The sequence below is a fragment of the Doryrhamphus excisus genome, chromosome 14, assembly GCF_030265055.1.
Source record: "Doryrhamphus excisus isolate RoL2022-K1 chromosome 14, RoL_Dexc_1.0, whole genome shotgun sequence".
Lineage (NCBI taxonomy): Eukaryota > Metazoa > Chordata > Actinopteri > Syngnathiformes > Syngnathidae > Doryrhamphus > Doryrhamphus excisus.
The window spans coordinates 3,486,402-3,493,777 of record NC_080479.1 but is presented as its reverse complement, the minus strand read 5'-3'; positions in this window follow the sequence as shown (position 1 = coordinate 3,493,777).

The following is a 7,376-nucleotide window of genomic DNA, read 5'->3' as shown; positions in this document are numbered from 1 at the left end:
TACAAATAATCCTCAATACATTTGAAAATAAATAGATGTTTTGCATTTTTGTAGTGGGTAGATCATTTTGACTCGGTCATTTTAAAAGTAGCTCGCATGCTGAAAAAGTGTGAGCACCCCTGTGCCAGTTCAATTCCACACTCGGCCATCTCTGTGTGGAGTTTGCATGTTCTCCCCGTGCATGCGTGGGTTTTCTCCGGGTACTCCGGTTTCCTCCCACATTCCAAAAACATGCTAGGTTAATTAGCCACTCCAAATTGTCCATAGGTATGAATGTGAGTGTGAATGGTTGTTTGTCTATATGTGCCCTGGGATTGGCTGGCCACCAGTCCAGGGAGGCCCCCGCATCACGCCCGAAGACAGCTGAGATAGGCTCCAGCACCCCTTGCGACCCTTGTGAGGATGAGCAATCAAAAATGAATGCATGAATGAATGTGCATTATAATTCTTTCTTTAGAACTGTGGATTTAAAACGCAATCCAAAAACGATGTACATGAAATTACACAGCACTTTTAAAAACAAACCATCCTAACACTGTTTATGCTCCTTTTTAAGGTGGCGGCCCGTGGCCTGGCAATGTAGGCGCTGCACATTGGAAGATACTTCAAAAGGGGAGCTTCTCAAGCATTACCAAGTCAAGCACAGTATTTATGGTTGTGGCTGTAAGTACCCTGTCTTCATTTAAGATGTCCTTGCTCCCTTAAAACATGGAACAGTGGTGAAGTGGTATTCTTCCTCGCTATCCTCCAGGAGCTGAACCAAAACCAACTAATCACCAATTAAAGAAGAGAGACAGCCCAGTCATTAAGGACTTGATGTGGAGAACTTTTGCACATAGAGGAACATACGACATACAAATCAGGGCTCGACAATAACGATGTACCGATGGCCCGGGGCAAGTTAAAACAAAATTCGGGCAAGTAAATCTAATCAGTGATATTCCCGTCGGGCAAGTGCACTACTGCCAAGAGGTATTTTTTTAAAGCGGTTCTTGTTGGGTGTTGGTAAAACACGGAATGCGTAATTCCGGTGGTAATTTGCAAAGCAATCCTTGCAATGGACCAATCAGAATCGTTTATTTAGACCGCGGTCCGTAATCCACAGTCCGCGTTTTACCCACACCCATTTGACTATGAAAACATCCATCATGGCGTCGCTGCTAACATCGTCTAATTCTGAAGGAAACGAAAAAAGTGATGAAGCAGTGCCTCCTAAACAAGTATTTTATTAGTGGCAGCAAATCAAATGATGGCACAGGTGAGTGAATCACATTGCTGTGACAAACACCACCGATTAGATCCAATACCAAGTGCTGATTTTGCACAAGTTACAAAATCTAACGCTTCCATTTCTCTGTGTATTTTTCTCACCTTTGCTTCACAAATTATTGTTTGACCATTGAGCATTTTTTTTCTGGATTAAAAACACTTTACTAGTACACAAATGTGTCTATTCAATAATGTTTCATTGTGGTGCACAACTTATAAATATCACTGCTTACTACGACTACCATGTGTAAGGTATTATTTATTATATTATTGTATTTATTTGAGATTCTCATGTGATGCCACAAAAAATTACATGATATCATTATGGCAGTCTTTTCATTTTACATGGGGCAAGTTCGGGCAAGTAGTTCTCACCTTAAGGATTCCCTATGGGCAAGTCATTTTGGTTTTTAATGTAGAGCCCTGCAAATGAGCATCAGTGACATGAAGCACAGGTGGCCTACCTTGTTTAATGTCTCACAGGTGAGTATTTGGATCTTTTGTGTTAAACACATTATGGACTGTAAACAACTACTGTATGTTTCACAGTTATACTTAAGTATGCACTTCACTTTTTGTTGTCACTGGTTCTTTTGTCTCTTCTTTCATATCTCTCTTTCAGGAGAGGAAGGTGCCAGAAGGGAGGTGAAAGGACACCAAAACTGATGTCCTTGTTTCCAGCAAGGAAAAGCGATGTCAGAGCAACAATTCAAGCACAGACCAACATTCTACTTCAGGTATTAAAACCATCCTCCACCTATTCAATTTGTACCTTACCTGCAATAGTCATCATTCCACCTGTCTCATTCACATTTCTCTCCATTCTCTGTTCACATCATACAGCTGACATTTATCTTGTCTGACTCTCTCTCCTATTTATTACTCATCCTTTCCTCCAGTCTTTCTCAAAGGAACTCTATGTATGTACGAAGTACACAAAATATCGCACAATATGTCTGTCATCAGAGACTAAGAAAACATGTTAATTTGAAATAAAGATGTGACAACAAGCCTTCTGTAGGTGCACAGCGCACAGACACAATGTCAGGGCGCACACTGGTCCAGAATCACGAAAAAGTCGATCAAAACTGATCTCTCCGATTTTCGAAAAAAGGGGTATTTTTCCTTTTTTTAGTTCATGAGGAACTGGGGTGTGCTTTTACTTTGGTCCCCGAGCCCCCTGATTAGGAGCAGTGCGCGTTCAAAAGTAAGGTTTTCAGTTTCCTCTTTGTACCGCTTCCCAGCAAGTGAAATGTTGGGCACTTGTGCTCACTAGTGAACGTGCGTGTTTCCAAGTTTTTGTGGTACCTCCAGTCACCCAAGGATGGCAACTGCCCAACCAGGTGGTCGTTTCTCCTTTTGAGCCAATACTGGGAGAATTCCCTTTGGTTTGAATCACATGTTGTCGAGCAGTCATTTAGTGTTTGTTCAATGGGTCATATAATACAGAAGAAGGGCCAAGCACAGACTCAAATCAACATCATGTGATACCTACGACATCACTCTTTACTTGGTTGGAAAAGGTTTTGCCACTTTTTGCAACTTTAGGAGTAAACTGGATTTTCCCGACTTTCCCGACTCTACCATGTTCCTGGCGAGTATGGTCCCTCTGCGGCTCCGGACCGAGGATGGCCGAGTGATCTGGGCAAACCCGAAGCCAAACTCCACTTTCTTCTGTCGTCCGATCAGCTTCATCTTCGAAAAGGAGTCCAGGGAGTTGACCACCTCCACCTACGTCCAACTCAAGCAGGAGGTGGAGTCACTCACGCCGTCAACCGTCCAACTCACCAACGACGCCACCATCTCCGTCCGCCACGACATGGCATTAACCATGATTGACGGCAAGGTCCACAACGCCATCCAGGACATCCGGTCGCAACAGGTCTGCAGCATCTGCCTGGCCAAGCCTACCGAGATGAACGATATCGACGGAGTTCTGGCCCGGCCCACTGGAGACCGGACCCAGCACGGAATCTCCACCCTCCACTGCTGGATCCGGTCGATGGAGATGCTCCTTCACATCGCGTACAGACTCCCGTTCTGCGAGTGGCAGGCCCGTGGAGAGGAGAAGCAGCGGATTGTCAAGGAACAGAAGCAGCGGATCAAGACCGAGTTTCGTCAGCGTTTGGGGCTCCTAATCGACCAACCCCTTCCTGGCGGATCTGGAACAACCAACAATGGGAACTCTGCCCGCCGCTTCTTCTTGGAGCACGAAACGTCTGCGGACATTCTGGGCCTTGATTCCACCCTGATCCGCCGCTTCAGCCACCTCCTCCGCGCTGCATCCTCCAACTTCAACCTCGACGAGGAGCGGTTCGGCGTGTACGCGGTTGAGACGGCCAGGATGTTGGTCAGCCTATATGGGTGGTTCAGGATGCCACAGTCGGTCCACAAGCTCCTGATCCATGCTCCCGCTGTCTCCGCCGGCATGCTCCTTCCCCTGGGGGCGATGTCAGAGGAAGCCCAAGAAGCAAGAAACAAGGACTTCAAGGCCATCCGGGAGCACCATTCGCGCCAGATGTCCCGGGTTCAGTCGAACACCGACCTGTTCCACCGTCTTCTTGAGAGTTCTAACCCCTTGATCAGCCCCCTCCGGATGCGGAAGCTGAAGACTCCAACGAACAAGGCCACGGACCAGTTTCCGCCAGAGGTCCTGGCCCTCCTTCGAGCTCCATCGGTAGAGCTGTAGACCCTGGGTGATGGTGGTGGTTGTCTTTCAGGTCGCGGGGGATAAACTTTTAGTGTGTGATATGATGTGAAGTGGAAGGCGTTAAGTTACCAACTTTCAGTGTGTTTTATGATGTGACTTATAAAGTTTTGGTACAAGTCAGTGTTTTTGTGAAAGTTGGCCAACTAAAGTCATTCGTTATTTTCGGTTTTTGAGGTAAAATGAAGAGATACGGTCATGTTTTTGCTTATAGATCATTTTCATGCTGATTTACAATGAATTCACTCAAAAATTAGTTTTGATCGACTTTTTCGTGAATCTGGACCAGTGTGGGGCGGTGAAAGTGGAACAATAACCAGCAGAGCACCTGACTGACATGACCTCTGCTTTTAGTTACTGTGACTGATAGTAAGAAGCTAAATACCCGTCCATCCTACCCGCTTAAGCCACAGAAGCCTGAATAGATATCACTGTGACAACAGATACTGCCGCTTCATTCCTGCTGCTAGTTGCAATACAGATTTTTTTATTTCACTCCAGCAACAGCCACAATAGCCACAATCTTACATACAGCCCCTTGAACAGTTTTTGGTTTTTCTTCCTTAGTTTTCTGTTTCCAATCTCTCACATCCTTTGCACACCGCACCACAATATCCACTTATATTCATGCGCCTGGCAAAATTTTAGGTCTGAGGTTTTTTTTTGCTGCCATCACTACTTACAAACTTCCCTCTCATGTAATTTCTATAGACATGTTTGAGACTTAAGTTTTTCTAGTAAATCAAAGCACTGCTTTAATGTGTAGTGTTGCTTTTTATTACTTTAAACACTTTCTGTCCGGCAGATTGAATCCAACGTGGGCAGACAAGGGACGTTGTCATCCGATGCCTTATTGACTATCTTGCAGGACATGCCAGTGCCCTTTTCAAGGACTTTGAGGTTGGTATACTACTGTACTTCTCATGCTTTTCAAGGTTTTAACATTTTAGCAAATGTAATCTCAAGTGCACAGCTGCAGTACAGTTATTTTTCTTTACTGCACACAAAGATGGAGCTGCTTTTTGTATGCCAGAGTACGTGCTACTTCTCTTGTGAGGTGCAAGTTGAACGTGAACTCCTAACAGCTGTCTTTACAATGTCTGCAGGGTGCCGGGGATGGATCAACCAGCATTCAAGAAAAGATGGCATAGTGATTGAGAGCAGCACCGTCCACAGCACTCTTGGGGATCTTAGCAAGGCCTGCTACTATCTGATGGGACTGACGTATGCACGAGACCTGCGGTTCCCCAAGACCCTGTCATCCAGTTTTATGGTGTTCCAGAAAGTACTGCTGGATCTGGATTTATGGAAACCTTTCAAAGACTTTGCCAACGAAATGTTGTTGCCTGGCTCCCTTAAAGTGCATGGTTGTCTATATGTGCCCTGTGATGGTGAGATATTTCATATTTCATTGATGACAAGTTATATATTGTGTTGATGTTGCAATATTGTCATGTTTATGCGTAACATTATGTATGATTCTGATGATATATTGTAGTTGTTAATGCGGTGGATGTTATAGTGTTTCACCGCTAGATGTCACTCATGTGTTATTTCTTCTAAACAGACACCCGTGACTGTGCGACACAAACGGACGACGAAAAAAACCCGGAAGACAGGATAAACGTCCAGAAAAACCACGTCCGGAAAAAAGACAAAAAAACAAATAAACATCCCCCCTTCCACAAACATGTTAGGTTAATTGGCGACTCCAAATTGTCCATAGGTATGAATGTGAGTGTGAACGGTTTTTGTCTGTATTATTATTAATAAATTGTTGTTATGGTGCGTGCTTTGGATTGTTGAATTTTTGTATGTTACGTAATTAAACATGTTTTGTTTTGTTCGTACGCGACTTTGTTTAAATCTTTTTAGCTTTCATCCATCATCTGGTATTCCACAACATGTTGGTTAATTTGACAAAGCCGGTCTTTATTCATTTTGACACACGTAATAAGGTTTAAGTGGACTTTACAAAACAAAACACACCAACAAATACATTGCTCAGACATCTCACTTTGCATATGAACTTCACCCATGAAGTACTCGTGGGTGTTAAAAAACACTGAGAGAACCTGAATATGCCCATTTGCTGGAAAGGGATGTTAACGTAAAGACGTTACTCATTATAAGACCCACAACAAAGTCTCAGGAAGCGGCTGGAGCGCTCCACATCGCCCCCTTCCGGATAAATATGGTGCATGGTGAATTCCGCTCCGAGCGCCTCTGTTTTTTTCTACCGGACACGCCGATGCCGGGGGCTCGATCCGAGCCCGTCGATTCGCGTGCCCGTCAACTCTCGCGCACCCCCAGTGGCATGGGGTGCGGTATGTTCAATTGATAGGAAGTTTTGGTTGATCCATGAAATGTGGGCGTGGCGGGTCGCCTTGCATGCTGAGCAGACTGTAAACGTTAATAAGTTGGCTTCACATGGTCAGATCATCATACTTGGTCATGTGATCATGGCCCCACCTCGACGATCCACATAGGTCACTTCCTGATTTTGGCGCAGCCCCCCTATTGGCAACAACTAGCCTAACAATTAGTCTTCTTCTGGCAGGAGATTGATCAGATGGACATAAAGGTCACAAGGTCACTGACTGCCAGCCTGGTGAATACTGTTGATGGACGGTGATCTGAATAAAGCACACGTGGTGGGCGTGGCCTGGCGGCGAATGCTCAAACCTCGCCATTGACCCTCAAAGGGTCATAATTAGCCTGCAGAAGGTCGCATGTGGTTGAAAACTTATAGGGGGGTCAGAATCCAGGCCTGAGCGCCCTGGTGGTGCTCCCATGTGACACCAATCTAAGTTGACACACTAGCGCCACCTAGAAGTTTCCATTCATTATCCCTCGCCACCCGTTGCACGTATCACTATGATTTTCGGTGGAGACGTCTATCATGACAGGACGCACCTAACGCTCCAGAACCCATGTTCAAAACACAGCGCCACCAACTGGTGGAAATTTATATCTGCCGTAACTTCCTTCCGCATGGTCGGATCGGCCCCTAATTTTTTCTGTCGGTTTGGGGTACCCTCCGGTCCGTTACCGTGTGGGCGCATAGACTCTATAGCGCCACCCACAGGTGGAAACGTATATCCGCCACAAGTACCTACCGCACGGTCAGATCGTCGCAAATTTTTTTACGGCGGTTCGGGGCGTCGGACGGGACGTGACCGCGCACCCGCCTCGCCGCCAGCGTCGCCCCCTCCTGGCGGAAAATTGCAAGTGCCGTAACTCCCTTACCGCTTATCCCATCACCGCGGTTTTTCGTACGGCGCGTCCGCACGCCCGTCCAGTTGCGCCCCCGACCTGCGCGTACCCCCGACCCGCGCGTACCCCCGACCCGCGCGTACCCCCGAGCGCGCCGGGGTGCTCGAGCCCGCTCATCACCGCT